At 40.9% G+C, this 16,406-nt stretch overlaps 1 protein-coding gene across 4 annotated transcripts in view; it reads right to left on the bottom strand.

The window, feature by feature from the left end:
• MYO1B (myosin IB) overlaps nucleotides 1–13,878 on the bottom strand; it is a 216,202-nt gene extending 202,324 nt beyond the window's left edge. The window contains exon 1 of one of the 4 annotated variants that reach the window (XM_001369531.4): nucleotides 13,440–13,878. The gene's annotated coding sequence lies outside the window, so the exon portion shown is untranslated. The remainder of the gene's footprint in view (nucleotides 1–13,439) is intronic. The other 3 variants (XM_056794136.1, XM_001369564.4, XM_001369591.4) reach the window with 3 other exon arrangements.
• Nucleotides 13,879–16,406: the final 2,528 nt, after the last annotated feature.

Here is a 16,406-nt window from a genome sequence, read left to right as displayed (position 1 = left end):
TGAACCTGGGTCAAGAGGAGAATCTAATCAATCAACAGATATTTATTAGGGGCCTCTGTGTGTGGTTCCTCAACATCCTACTCCATCCAATGACTGATTGCCAAATAAATGGCCTAGGTGGAGAGCCCCATGAGCTCAGAAGATGGTGAGGTCATCGTGGGCTCGAATGGCCTGGGAAAAGCTCTGCAAGTTAGTGGGTTGGGAGCTGGGTGTTGAAGGATGGGCAGGATACCCATGGGCAAAGAGGGGCGAGAAGGGCATTCCAGGGCCAAAAAAAAAGGGATGTTTATGGAATGTGAGGAGAGGGCTAGAGCATAGAATTCATGTTGGAAAGCAGTAGGGCAGAACTCTGAAAGGTGGCTTGGGGACATTGCTTCCAGTCTAGGAGTCAGATGTTAAGCCTTGAACTAAGGAGCTGGCAGGGAGGAGGCAGAATCAGCCAACTATGGAAAAAGAACAATCAAAGATTCCGAGGCAATAGGCCTAGGGAACTGGGGAAATAAATGCGCCTTTGCTACAAAGGGAAAAAGAAGAAGGAGCTTACTCGTGAGAAGCAGGGCGGAAGGTGATGTTCAATTTGGTTTTAAGGTAGACTAGATTTAAAATGATGGTGGAATATCCAAGTAGAAAATCAAGTACAACATAAAAGTAGCACTTAACCCAGAGAACAGCAAAGTTATGAAACCTACTACAGGCATAAAAATAGAAAGTTTCAAAGAAGGTTTAGATCAAGGTAAGTGCTTAAGCTTTTTTTTGGGTCACAGACCCTTTTCACAGTCTGGTACAGTCTATTGACCTCTTCTCAGACTAATGTTTTTAAATGCCTAAAATAAAATACATAGGATTACTAAGAGAATGCAATTATATTGAATATATGAAATATATCTAGAAATATCTGAAAAGTCCTATTTTAAATAAATTTATATGAATAAATTCAAATTTCATTTCAAATACATGAAATATATTTGGAAATATCTGAAAAGTCCTATTTTAAATAAATTTATATGAATAAATTCAAATTTCATTTCAAATACATCCTACTATTTGAAATATATGAAAATATATTGAAATTATCAAAACATTTCAAAAGACAAGTTCAAAGACCCCAGGTCAAGAATCTATAGTTTAAATAGATTCATGGTTAAAAAACCTATAAGAGGTTAAAATAAGATAGAAAAAGGCACTTCAATATGGTATAGTCTAAAGAATGTTAGACTAGTAGGATGAGAATCAGAGTTCAAAGTTATGAAACCTACATTAGATAAAAAAAAAAAGAAAGTTTCAAAGTGGATTCTGATGAAGAGTATTTAACTTTCTCTGTTATAGACCCTTTTGGCAGATTGACAATGCCTATAGATCTTTTTCTAAGACTATTATTTTTAAATGCCTAAAACAAAATACATGCAATTATTAAGAGAATCCAACTATATTGAAATTTATTCACAATATTTGAAAAAACAAGTTCATAGCCCCCCAAGTCAAAAACCTGTAGTTTAAATAGAATCAAGGATAGAAAAGGCATAAGATGTTATATTTGGTAGAATGTTAGATTTTGGTACCCGAGAATCTGGGTCCAAATACTGCCTCTGCCACTTATTGGCTGAGTGGACCTAGGTAAGTCACTTAAACATTCTGCGTCTCAGTTTATTCATCTATAAAAAGGAAGCAGACTAGCCTGACTTCTAAGGACCCTTTTCAGCTCTAAAAATATACGCCTATGATTTTCTAACCTTTTAAATTTGATGTCACAGAAATTGTGACCCAAAATCAAAGAATCTCACACCTAAAAAAGGTCCTTTAGAGATAATCTAGTCAAACCTCTTTACAGGTGAGGAAACTGAGACCCAAAAGCAATTAATAGACTTGCCCATGGTCACAGAGCAAAGTAGTGTCAAGGACAAGATTTGGATGGCACTCAGTGCTAAGTACCAATGACCTGTGCTATAATCTGGAATTATGCCCGGAGTTATAAAACTTTTGATCCAGCAATACCACTACTAGGTTTATTTCCTAAAGTGATCAGGTAAGAAGGAAAAGAACTTATATATTCTAAAAATAAAAAGAACTTCTATGTTCTAAAAAGCTCTCTTTGTGGCAGCAAAGAACCAGAAAATTGAGATGTCCATCAACTGGAGAACAGCTGAACAAGTTGTGGTATATGATTGTGATGGAATATTATTAGGCTATAAGAAATGACGGAGTGGGTTAATTTTTAAAAAAGATGGAAAGACCTACTTGAAATTATGAAGAACAAAGTAAACAGAAACAAGCAAACATCATACATGGCAACAGAAATATTGTTTGAAAAATGACTAGTGTATGCCCACTTCCAGAGAAAGAATTGACGAATAGAAATAAACAAGACATAATTTTACATATACAGCTATCTTTTTGTCAAATGATGCCTTCTCTAGCATGGAGAGGAGAGAGTAGGAGAGAGATATCTGGGAATTTTAATGTAACAAATAAATAAATTTAAATTAATAGTAATAATCATTAATAAAACATAACCTATCTATACACTGACCCCAGTAAATGATGGTAACTACTGCCTAGATCTTAATCTATCAGTGAGCAAAACTCATGGATTAAATAAGACTGCAAACTAAAATAGCCACATGAATTTGCACAGGCCAACTCTCAACAAGACATTAAGTCTCTCACTTAAAGAATCACAGGATTCAGCAACAGAAAGGGAGGAAATATGCCATGATAGAAAGAGGGCTGGATTTAGAGTTCATATCCTTCTGCTACTCAGTAGCTGAGTGACCTTGTATAAATCACCTCTCTGGGCCTCGGTTTCCACATCTGTAAAATAAGGGAGTTGTGATGAGAAGTCTGATCCTTTTTCTATGTGATGGTCCTTTAAATAATCTTCCCTCTGCTCTTCTCTAAATGCCCCTCAGTTCCTTCGAGCTGTCTTCAAACGGCACACCCTCAAGCTCCTTCTCCAGCCTGTATGCCCTTCTTCCCTTCTTTGGATGCTCTGTAGCATATCAAGATTGTCCCTAAATTGTTGCACCCAAAACTGAATGTGACACTATGGGTATAGTCAGACCAGAGCAGGTAAAGGCAGCAGAACTCGCACGTCCTTCTTCCCTGAGGCGACGCCTTTCCCCAGCACAACCTATGATCAATGTGGAATAAAAGGGAGAAATGATGAATCTGCGTTTAAGTTTTCACATGACCAATGAGGGAGCTGTGACTACCAGCCACATGCCATTTTCACCACCTAACACTATGGGGACGGGGGAAGGAAGAAGCAAGAAAGGCAAAAAGGGCCCAGAGTGCTGGAAAAGATATGTCGGGGTCAGTCGAAAGACTGCCTACAAATGTTTGCATTTAAAATCAGTGTGCCTGATTTATCACAAATGCAAGCAAGATGAAAATGAGTAGGAGATGTTTCTATAAGCGCTATCGGGGTTATGATCATCGTATCCCTTTCAGTCAGACAGTGGATAAACCTTTATCAGCACCTGATCCGTGCCAAGCACTCTGGTTCAGTCGTATCCGATTCTTGAGCAGACTAGGCGGTCTGGGTTTTCTTAGCAAAGATACTGGAGTGGTTTGCCATGTCTTTCTCCACTGGATTAAGGCAAACAGAAGTTAAGTCACGTGCTGGTGTCTGAAGCCACATTTAAGCTCCTTCTTCCTAACTCCAGGCCCAGAGTTCTAGCTGTTGAGCTACCCAGTTCTAACCTGTTCTAACACACTAGGGATATTAGAGGCAAAGGAGAGTCTGCCTTCAAGGAGCTCTAACTGATTTGTCAGCTTTCTCAGATACCCCATTTTTAATTGGTGCTTAGTGAGTATTCTCAGGGGCAGCTTCAATCTTTGAATGTCTCCAAATCTATGGCACGTGGAATAATGTCAGCATGGACAGGGAGCTGGGAAAATATGAGAGGTCATCCAGCTGGACTGGCTGCACGACCCCGGCCAAGGCAGTGGACTTCTGAGAGCCACAAGGGGGGCCTCGATCACTCTGCAGAAGACGCAGAAGGCAGAAACAAGCCCGGAAGGGAGGCTGGGGGCTGGGGAGAAGGACCGGGGAGGGCACTTTGTCCCCATTACCAAGGACTGGCCTCAGGAGCAGCCTGGGCCCTCAGAAGACAGCAGAGGCTCGTTTTTTTTTTTAATAGGGTTCGATAACCTGTGCCTTACTGCGCTGGGGTTAGTTCATTAATTGCCTGTCTACATCATCCCAAGATTATCATTGCCATTAAGCTATCTGCTGGGATTTACAAATCATGAAACCTCAGGGCTCTGCTAGCAACAACTTCATGGCTGGCCAATTCATCATGCTACCACCAGGAAGTGAATTCTGGCCAAAACACAACAGGATTTGTAAATTATGCTCCTTTGATATGCAGGTAGGTGACTTCTAGGTTCTCCCCCTCAATCTTGTTTCTGCCACTTCCCCTTTATCCTGGCTACTTACAAACTTACAAAAGGGACTACAAAGGGGTAAAGGGACCAGAACAAAATACAGCTTTAATACAGTGGGAAGAATGTCTCCTTTTCTGGAAGAGGAAAGTGAAGTTCAGCAGGGTCAGAGGTCTTCCCTGGGGGCACAGAGCTGGTTAAAAATCAAAAGCAGGCCTCCACATAAATCACAGTCTTTCTCTGACACACAGAGGCTCATTCCATCCCTTTCTCAGCCTTTACATGATCACTTCTCCACCAGACTCTGGGATCTTTATTCCCTGGGGCTCGGGGCCAGGGTGACATTCTCATATCTTAATTCTACTCATCCCAGTCAATTATCTAAGTGTTCCCTGGAACAATGGTAAGATAGCCCAGATGCTGGCCTAGGAGGAGAGACCGGCCCAAATTCCTTGAAAGATACTTAAGGGTAATACAATTCCTGCTGAGAGGTATATCAGAAACATACCATCATTAGGAAATAATAAATACCATAACAGCAAAGATCAGCAACCCAGCAAAGGGGATAGCTGAGCTTTCTAGTCCCTGGGAATGCTCCTTTATTTGAAAAAAAGCATGTTTGAGGTGTCCATGGGGAGATGGCAGCCTCCTGCAAGACATGCCATCAAGGTAAGACTGCTCATATTATCCTGAGGTCACAGGATCAAATATTTAAGGATAGAAAGTACCTTAAAAACTGTGGAGTCCAGATCCTTCATTTTACAGATCAGGAAACTGAGGCTGATTTGCCCAGGATCAAAGCTGGTAAGTTCCTGAGAATTTGAAGTCAGGTCTTCCTGAATCCAAATCTAGATTCTATCAATCATGTTAATCAATCAACATTTAATAAGTATTTACTCTCTACCAAGCACTGAGGATACCAAAAGAGGCCCACACAAGATAGACCTAACTTCAAGAAGCTTATGTGCTAAGGGGGAAGACATCAGTCAAACAAAGAGATGAAGCAAGTGATGCACAAGATAATAGGAAATCATTAACAGAGGGAAGGCACTAGAAGTAAGAGGAGTTGGGATAGGTTTCCTATAGAAGGTGGGGTTTAAAAGAAGCCAGGGAAATCAGGAGTTGGAACAGAGAAAGGAGAACATTCCAGACAAGGGAATAGCCAGAAAAAATGTCCCATATCCAGAAATTAAAGTGTTCTTGTGGAACAACCAAAAAGTCAGTGTCACTGGCTCTGAGTACGTGTTGGGGAGTATGGTGAATGAAGCCTGGAAAGGTAGGAGGAGGCTAGTCTAAGAAGGGCTTTGGATGCCAAATGGGGCATTTTATATTCATCCTAGAGGTCAAAGGAAGCTACTACATTATATTGGTGGGAAAGTGGTATGATGAGGTCAGACTTGCCCTTAAAGGAAATCACTTTGGTGGCTGAATGGACAGACTGGGGTGGGGAGAGATTTGAAGTGGATAAACCCACCAGCAGGTGATGAGAACCTGCATCAACAAAGTGGCATCAAGTATAGTGACAGAGGAGAATAGGTAATGTATTCTAGAGACTTAGCAAAGGTGAAATTGATAGACCTTGGATATTGAGGTAGCAAAGGTGAAATTGATGGGCCTCAGACATTGGGGTGGCAAAGGTGAAACTGACGGACCTTAGGATATTGGAGTGGCAAAGATGAAACAAAGATGGGCCTTGGATATTAGGATGGCAAAGGTGAAATTGATGGACCTTGGATATGGGGGAGGGGAAGGAATGAGAGACAGAATGAAGAAACCCAAATGAATCCAGGGTTTCAAGTCTGAGGACAGTGGTGCCCCCTACAGTGACAGGGAAAACAGAAGGCAGGGAAAAGTTCTGGCACATTTAAGATGTCTACTGGATTTAGGAAAAGACACCTGAAGATTCAAGATCGTAGGTCAGCAGAGAGGTTGGGGCAGGATAGGTAGATATGAGAATCATCAGCCTAGACAAGTTATTAAAACCATAAGAGCTGATGAGATCACCCAGTGAAATCGTACAGAGGAAGAGAAGAAGTTCTAGGACAGAACCTCAAGTAATACCTCTAGTAGACAGCCATCCACTAGGTCACCTAGCTCCCACCTTGGTGCCACCGTCTCCAAGACTCTTGAGTTTTCAGCAACCAAGATAAACAGTTGGGAAGAGAGTGCTGGCTGATCTCTCTTTTCTAACAGATATTTCTTTATAAATGTTATTGCAATGTTTTGCATGATGATACATGTATAACCCAGACTGAATCACCTACCAGAACTGGGAGAGGAAAGGTAAGAAAAGGAGGGAGATAACTTCAAACACAAAACTTGAGAAAATTTATGTGGAAATTTGTCATTACATGTAATTAGTAATTAATTCATTAATACTAGTGTAGTTCCCTTTTCTGGGAGCTGGTCTTAAAAGAACAGACCACCCAACTCAAACACCAATGCTGAAGTTTATTATCAGACCATAATAGCTTCATCCCCTCACCCTAAGTCTAGAAGTTTTTCTTAATCTTCAAGAATATCCTTTTAAAATTCAAATATTTTCGTGAAAGGGATCCAATTCTCATTTTAAAGATGAGGAAACCTCAGCTTAAAGTTAAGCGACTTCTCTAAAGTCACACAACAGAAAAAATTCTAAATCTAAACAGCAGCACTCATTTCCCTCAAAGCATTTCAGTATAGCTATATTGCTCACCTCATACCAGTTAACTTGCTAAAATGAAAAAATAATCCCTATGTAAATCCAATCTGATACTGGGATATGGGATTCTGGAGGAATTTTGGGGTTTAATTTTGTTTTGTTTTTTGCTTTAAAGTATCTGATATGCTATGAACTACAGTCCATTTCTCTCTCTCTCTCTCTCTCTCTCTCTCTCTCTCTCTCTCTCTCTCTCACACACACACACACACACACACACACACACATTTTCCTTCCATCTTAGAATCAATACTGTGCATTGTGTCCAAGGCAGAAGAGCCATAAGGGCTAGACAGTGGGGTTTAAGTGACTTGCTCAGGGTCATTCAGCCAGAAAGTGTCTGAGGTCATATTTGAACCCAGGACCTCCCATCTCGAGGACTGACTCTCAATCCACTCAACCACTTTATTGCCTCTACAATCCAGTTCACCAAAGTCTCCTATGTTGAATTCAGCAACATAGCAGGTGCCTAAATTGTGCTCCTTCAGGAACGACAGTTGTCTCACTACTTTAATTTTTTTCCACATCACTTCCTAAAAGTACCTACATCAGTGACTTGTGCTAAATGTATGCCTTATGCACTGACAAAGATGAATACTTGACTGACAAATGAGAAAACAAGAAATAAGAAGCTGCATGAGAGGCAGAAAGGAAGGCTTGAAGTATGGATGACCTGGGTTCATACTGTCTATGACACTGGTATGTACTAGCTATAGGAATGACCATGAGCAAGTTATTCAGTCTTAAAGTACTGCCTGGACCAGTGAGAGAGGATTAGCTCCTGATAAGCTGCAGATCTACCCTGGTGGAAGGGAATTTCCACACTGGTAGTCTTTTATACAGCTAGTCAAAAAAAAAAAAAAGCAAACCTCTAGGAATGAGATGCTAATGAGTTACAGAAGATGTTGAAAGTATAGCCTGGAGAGGAATCCGACAATAAGACACAGCTACCCTGTGTTCCCCCATTTAAAGGAGGGGCTGACAACCAATCTTAGAGAGCCGCCACAGGGTTGGAGGTACATCCAACTGTGAATTTCAAGGCTGGAATGAGGCTTCTGGGTGAACAGCTCAAGCATGTTCAAAATGCTGGAGTACAATGACCTGCCCCTCTTCCTACCTTTCCAGAATTCTTACATCATTCCACCACAAATCCTACAAGCCATTCCTCAAAAATGGCGTTGGATCTCCTCTCCCATGCCTCTGAACCATATTCATTGTTTGCCACCTTGTTGGATCCTGACCTATCTCTCACAGCTTGCCAGACCTTGCATCTGCCTCCCCAACATAAAGTAGAATTTTAAAGTCAACAAAAGAGGTCTTTCTGATATTGAAAAATATAAAATATTGATCTATGCCACCTGCAAAGAAACCGGGACACCCATGGACTTTTTCCTATCATGAAACAGTTAAGTATAAAATAAAATAAAGACAAACTTTCAAGAGTCAAAGCCTTATCTTAGGTACATAACAACCAATATTGACTTTTTCTCCTTAACCCCCAATCCTTCAGATGAAGACATAAACAATTTAGGGTGTCTAATGTTAAAATCTTTTCTGCGTTTGCATTGGCTGCTACTCTCGAAAAAGCTCCCTCCAGAGACTATTTTAAGGTGTCTCCTTTACATCTCTAAATTCTCCATTCAATCCCCATCTTCCATGAATGCTAAAAAATTCCACTTCTGCTCTTCTTTCTTGCTGATTCCTAAGTGGGTTCACTTCCTCTGCAGGGGAAAGATGAGTACAGAAATCATCCTGTGGGAATTCTTTCCCACAGAGCCCAGAAATGTGATGATCTCAGAGGATCTTGTAAAGAGAGACCCTTGACACTTTCCAAAGGAAAAATGTCTTCTGCAAAGGGGCTGCTGCCAGGACTTTTAAAAAGCATGTGCTGGGAAAAAAACTAAGGAGGACCACTTCATGTTTCCAATTCCACTGTCCCACTTCCTCCTTTTATTAACTGCCTGACTTCCCTCCTTCCTGATTTCTCCTTTAAAAAAGAAATCTGTGTACTACAAAAAACTCAACCTTGGAACCCCTCTCTATCAAGGAACAAATTCTAAAGTCTTAGGAAATGCCATCTAAAGGTTACAGGGAGTCTTTCACCACTACAGAGACACCTTGAAAAGTAGATGCTTGCACTGTAAAAACAAGCAAATCTGAAAGGCTTAAGAGCTCTGATGGATACAATGACCATCTGCAATTCCAGGGGATTGATGAAGCATGCTGCCCACCTCCCAACAGGCAGGAAAAGGACTCAGGGATCTAAACTGCTATATATATTTAAATCTAGTCTAAACTATATATATATATATATATATATATATATATATATATATATATATATATATATATATATATATATATATATATATATTTATATAAACACAAATATTTGGAGATGGCTAAAACAGAAATTTGATTTGCTTGACAATGCCTACTTATTACAATGGTTTTGGTTTTTATTTTGTTTTTCTCCAGTAGGGGAGGGAATAGGAGAGAGAAAAAAGGATTTTTGTTAGTTAAAAAATTTTTGTTTTAAAAAAAAAATGTAGATGCTTTTTCTCATTTATTTTTTATACCACCCCTTTTACATGCTTACTGAAAGAGAATGGTGTGATTTTACATATTGGCCATCTTGACACTTTTTTATTCAAGTTTCTTTTCCTTTTATCTTAATCACATTATTCAATCCATAAGGGCTTATTAAATACCTACTATGTGCCAGACACTGTTAGACATGGAAACAAATGGAAAAAAATCAAACAATCCTTACTAACAAGCTTACATTCTATTCTAATAGGTGGCAAGTTTGGAGGTGTGTATTTCTCGGTGTGTGTCTATCTTATTTTATTTATATATATATACATATATATGTGTATATATATATACACATATGCATATGCACACATACACATATATATAAACATTTAAAAATTCAAATTAATACAGAGGCATGAACAGTTGGAAGATCAGGAAAGACACCCAGAAGCTTTCATAGAAAAGTTACTACTTTTATTATTATTATTTTGATCTGAACTTTTAATGACTGTATAACTCTCCAAGTAAAAAATTCCCTTTACAAATGAAGATCTATAAATCATATATAGCTTAGAGCCTTAAGAATTGCTTGGAACCCTGAGACATTGGATTTACTCAACTCCTAGCTATGTCAAAAGCCAGACTTAGAAACTAAGTCTTCCACTATGTCTTTCAATATTATCATAAAGGCCATAATTCTAAACGTTCTAATCTCAGCACTGAAATTCCAAGTTTCACTGATGTCTTCATGAAGATTAAACAGATTTTGAGAAATGACAATTCACAGTAGTGGAGAAAAGTAAAAACCAAAGAGAGAAGAGATGCAAAAATCAGTCTTCATTCTGATCATCTCAATCAATAATCAATATGAATGTCATTTAGGTTTTTCTTTAAACCTTTACTCTTAGAATTGATACTAAGAATCAGTTCCAAGGGAGAAGAGCTATAAGGGCTAGGCAATTAAGATTAAGTGACTTGCCCAGGGTCACACAGCTAGGAAATATCTGAGAAAAGATTTAAACCTAAGGTCCTCCTGACTCCAGGTCTGGCTCCCTGTCCACCAAGCCACCTAGCTGCCCCAATTAATTATTAATATCAATGTGCTAAACCCTAGAAATGCCAAGAAAATTAAAAAAAAAAAAAAGCAAAGTCCTTGTCCGCGAGGAGATTATAATCTAATGGAGGAGACAACATGCAATAAAAAAAAATATCTAAAGCAAACTATATACAGGAAATTTCTTCTTAGCCCCTCTCCTTCCAGCCTACCACCCCCATCCCATTTCCCTTCAGAGGTTCCACTTCACAGCTGGGGAAAGCCTGTCTTTGATTCTGGCAAAATGATGATTCATTCAGAAGGGGGTAAAGTCTGTAGCAGGCCTTAATACAGTATACAATCACACAATAGGATCGCCGGATGCTGGAAAATCAGCTCTCCCCCCTTCCCTCCTGTGCTTCCTTTGTAGCAGTCCTTTTCTATTGTAGTGGATATTTTATTAAAGAATATTTCAATTGTTATTTGGGAAGTTGGATAATCAAATGTGGCTTTTCCCCTACCGAGGTTGTGAATTATTCTGTAAAAGTTAAAAATGATGAAACTTTTTGAAAAAGTTACTCTTTGTTAACTGTAGAAGGCAGAATGTTTTGCCCAGCATTGTGTTATAATAACAAACAGCTTGCCTGGCTGGAAAAATTCCCACTTCAATTTGAAACTCACAATGGCTTCTGAGGACATGTCCCATCGCTTAGCAGGCAGGCCCAGAAAAGCTGACCACATCCCCATGTAAAAAGGCACACACTCAGCAGTATGTACAATGCTTTTCCATTACCAGTTAGTGGGCAGAAAACATTTTTCCAGAGCAAACTCCCAATTCTCCTCCTAAATTCAACTTTCATACTTGGTTTACCTTAAAGAGATGGACTGAAGTGAAAAGGAGGGTACCACTCTCAACAAATATTGCCCCCTTGCCGGCAGGGCTATCCTGGGGGAAATACCAAGCTTATTTTCTGTAAACAGTCTGCCCAGGAATTCGGCAGAGGATTCCTGAATGTCACTATCTGTATCACTACAGCCAAGTCCTCACATATTCAGTAAAATTCTGGGCCCCTTCCACCAGAGTCCCAAAGGCGGGACTAGAATGCCTGGGAATTTGAGGCCCCTCCCAAGGCACAGTTTTCTTGAAATACTCCATTCAAAAATATTGATCATTCATTCACTTTCTGTTCCCAAAAACACACTTGCTTCTTCATCCAGTTTTCTTTGGACATCAATGATTCTCATCTGAATATGTCACTTAAGTAATGATTGATAAACTAAATTTAAGGGCTACCCTCTCAATAAAAGCAGATTCTCTGAAACTCCCAAGTGTTATTTATTCCCTAATCCTGACTCTCATTATGCTTACAGTAGAGGGCACAATGGAGGGATTAAAAAAAAAAAACAAAAACTATTCTCCCAACTATTTTTGGTAGGGGTTTTTTTTGTTGTTGTTGTTTTGGTTTTGTTATCCTAAACACAAATAATCATTATTATTTGCTGGGAAAGTCCTTGAATTGGGCTTTCCTAGTGAATGTTACATAATCTGATTCATACATTTAGCAATGTCTGTCCCTTTGGTGGTTTTCCCCCAGACATTCCTGAGAGTTTTTTTATACTATCCCCTATTATGATGGATAAAATTGGCCATATGTGAATCTGACAGCATTACATTTGCTTTTCATAGTGTATATGAGAGAGTGTATATCCTTGCTCTCAGCTAGCTCCAAAGATACAAAAAGAAATTTCCTCGTTCACACCAAAAGCCCCCGCCACCACCGTACCTCCCCTTTCCAAGATGCCTGGCAAGCTTTGATTTCAATAAACTACTGTAGAAACTCTCAGTAGTACCACAAAACACACAACTTGTTGCAGCAATAAACATATGGTTACAGCCTCAACAAAGCATTTTTAAAAGCCAGCTCTAGAGACCCACAACCCAGATTTGCAAGCTAGAACACACACACCCATCCCCTAATCATCCCTCCTCAACCCCTCGGTACCTCCCCCTTTGACACCCCCCTTCCCTTAAGGCATATACACACATGTCAGTCTCCAGTCCTCCACTACAAGAGGCTCAAATGTAAATTTTCTCCAGTTCTTAATCTGGTTTCAATCCATCTCCCTCCTCCACCGCCGCCCCCACCCCCAATCCCATCGTGAATCAATCCCATCCCGGCAAGGAAACAGGACCCAGGGCAACCCCCGCCACAGTGCCTGAACAAAGGAGGAAGGAGCAGCTGCATGCAAAGGAAACCCCATCTTGCTCTCTTTACCCTCCACCCACCGTACACTTCACCTGGACCCCTAAAGCCCTTGCCCCGAACACAACCCCCCACCCCAGCACCCCGCTTTAAGTCTTTCTTCAATTTCATTCCCACAATGAATGAAACGGGGTTACATCCATAGCATAGGGACTAGAAGCTATCTTTTTTTGGAGAGGGGGGTGGTCCCGGGGGGGGGTGAGAGCGAGGATTTGGACTTTCTTTTCTCGGTGGGCACGCGGACAAACTAAGCGCAACTTAATTCTTCCAACCCTCTGCTCTCCGCACCCCCCCCCCAGCCCACTGCAACTAACCCCCCAAAAGAAAAAGAGCAATCACAACAGATATAGAATGACCCCCTTCTCCCCAGTCTTGCGCCTACTCTCTAGGGGAACCCCCTAGCTGCAGCCGGCGAGGACTGTCTTGGCACTCCCCTGAACCCAGGTCTCCATTCCCGACTCCAGCTTTGGGGCGCAGCGGGGAACACAGAGGAAGGACAGGAGAGAAAGAAAGAGCTACCTACCTCTCCACGATGCACACCTCCGCTCTCCCCGCAGGACGCGGGCACACACTGCTGGCAGCGGTTCCGAGCCCCGCGTCCCCGGCAAAAGGAGCCAAGCTGAGCGAGAGCGAGAGCGAAGGAGCGAGCGGCGCAGCAGGGACGCGCTCAGTCAGTCCGTCTGCCCCGTGCGCAAAGAGAACGCAAGCTGGCTCGCCTCGGGCTCTCAGGAGACAGTCATTCAGCGCCCGGCGGCCACTCCCCTCGCCGGCTGCAGAAAGGGGAGCCGGTATGGGCGGAGGCGGAGGCGGGGGCGGCGACCTCGCCACCCGGGAGTCGCCCCTCCGCGGGGAGGAGAACAGCTAAGGGAGCCGCTTTGGCCGAGGTGGAGGAGGAGGAGGAGGCTAGCCTTGCTCGTTCGCCGCCTGCCTGGCGGTCCGCTCGGCTTCACAGCGCCCCCAGGTGAGCGCAGAGCGCAGACCTGGCCCCTCCACAAGCAGTGACTTCTGCAGCCGGCCATCCATCCATCCATCCATCCATTCAATCAGTCAGCATTTATTAAGTGCCTAGTCTGTGACAGGCACTGTGCTAAGGGCTACGGATATTAAAAAAAAAAGAAGAGGCAAAAAACGGTCCCTGTCCTCAAGGAGCTCACACTCAAATTCTGAACCCACACTCCTCTTCCCCAGATATCTATAGTTGAAGCATTTATTAATCGCTTGTTGTGTGCCAAGCATTGTTAGACCGAGAGAGCAGCTTCCTGCTCCATGTCCCGCAGTAAAAGCGGAAAGGCTTCTCAGGATTGTAAAAGAAAAACAAAATGAGCACGAAAAGTGGAGTCCTTACAGAATCCTCCTCTTCCCTCAGTTATTTCATATATTTCTTTTATATTACATTACTATGTTTATCCGAGATATTCTTTGTAGCTTGCTTTGTATATATTTGTTTGCATGTTGTTTCCTCCTCATCCCCTTAGATAAGCTTTTTGAGGGCAGGGTCAGTCTTTTGCCTCTTTTTATCTCCAGAACTTAGCACAGTTGCTTAATACGTGTTTATTTAATTGAATTTAATTGAATCTCAAGTAGCAATGTACTGGTAAATGTTTACCAACCTACTCTCCGAACATAAAAAATGTGCCTACCACAGACACATTTTTAAAAACTTAATCTGTATTATTGACATTTACTCCATAGAAGCAGGATCTTAATCCAGGAATATGCTGGAAAATGTTTAATAATCAGCTCTCCAAAAGTAAAAAAGTACCCAAAACATATTCTTAAATTTGCTCTTAACTTCCTCTATCACTTGACTAAATCTAGACTATCAACAAAACTCTATTTAGCCTTGATTTATAGTTTTCTGATTTACAAGATGTGAATGCTCACACTGTGCTTCTGATCCCACTCCCCTATCTAAAGCACAGTCCTAGTCAATCAGTTTGTCAGTAAATAAACATTTATTAAGTATCAACTATATGGCACCATGATGATAAAAAAAAAGGCAAAGAATCCCTGGTGTCAAAGAACTCACACTCTAATGAGAAACAATATATAAAAAAAAAAAACCAACCTCTCAATAAGTATATGGGTAGATGGATTATGTATGTATATACACATTCATGTATATAGGTACACATAGCTTACAGATATATATTATATATGGTAATATGCAATGTATGTGACAAATTGAAGATAATCAACAGAAATGAGGCAATAGTATGAAAGGAAAATGGGAAAGACTTCTTGTAGAAAGTGAGATTTTAGCTGACTTGAAAGAAGCTTACAATCAAATCTGAACCTACTCTCTTCTACCCTGTGTACCCATAGATAAAGGGAAGGGTCAAGGGGGGGAGCTGGGGGGCTCAACAGATTGAGAGCCAGACCTAGAGATGGGAAATCCTGGTTTCAGATGTGGCCTCAAATACTTCCTAGCTGTGTGATCTGGGCAAGTCACTTAACCTCTTGCCCGTAGTGCTCCTCTGCTTTGGAACTAATATATAGTATTAATTCTAAGATGGAAGGGAAGGGAGAAGAGGAGAAGGAGGAAAGAGAAGTAGAAAGAAGAAAGAAAGAAGAAGAAGAAGAAGAAGAAGAAGAAGAAGAAGAAGAAGAAGAAGAAGAAGAAGAAGAAGAAGAAGAAGAAGAAGAAGAAGAAGAAGAAGAAGAAGAAGAAGAAGAAGGAAGGAAGGAAGGAAGGAAGGAAGGAAGGAAGGAAGGAAGGAAGGAAGGAAGGAAGGAAGGAAGGAAGGAAGGAAGGAAGGAAGGAGGGAAGGAGGGAAGGAAGGAAGAAGAGGAAGAAAGAAGAGGAAGAAAGAAGAAGAAGAAAAAGACAGAGAAGTGAAGAAACAGAGATTAGGTGGGAGAGCATTCCAGACATGGGGGCAAAGTCCAGAGTGGGGAGATGAAGTATCTTGTTCTTGCAACATCAAGAAGGCCAGTGTTACCTGATCACAGGTATTAGGGGTGAGTGAGGTGTAAGAAGTCTACAAAATTGGGAGATGAGTAATTTATAAAGGGTTTTTGAACACCCCAAAGAGGATTCATATTTGATCCTGGTGGACATAGACAGATAAATAATGCACTTTATTGAGGGAGAGCAGATGAAGTCAGAGAACCAGACCTGCACTTTAAGAAGACTTCTTTAAAGGCTGAGTAGAGGTTGCCTCATGGGTTAGAGAGGATCTTGGGGGTTATGGTCTGAGTGTTCTCTGACTTCATCTGTCTTCAGAACCCTTGAAGGTACTCAGAGTAAGAAAGTAAGCCTTTATGTAAATACTTTTTTCTCTTCTACTGGAAGGAACAAGTTTTGATTTTCAAGACTAGGAATATCAGAAAATTCCCATTTAACCTTCTTGATTGGGATCTAAATGAAATTATACTAAATTACACAGACAGCCTTCAGTCCTAAAGGGTTTTGCTTCATTTTTCATAATATGGTAGAGCAAAATGGATAATAATTAGATTTTTTAAATAAAGAAGTTGCTTTTCCAGA

This window comes from Monodelphis domestica, chromosome 4, assembly GCF_027887165.1.
Source record: "Monodelphis domestica isolate mMonDom1 chromosome 4, mMonDom1.pri, whole genome shotgun sequence".
Taxonomy (NCBI): domain Eukaryota; kingdom Metazoa; phylum Chordata; class Mammalia; order Didelphimorphia; family Didelphidae; genus Monodelphis; species Monodelphis domestica.
Note: the sequence above shows the minus strand (reverse complement) of the source record. Positions and strands in the feature narration are given on the sequence as shown.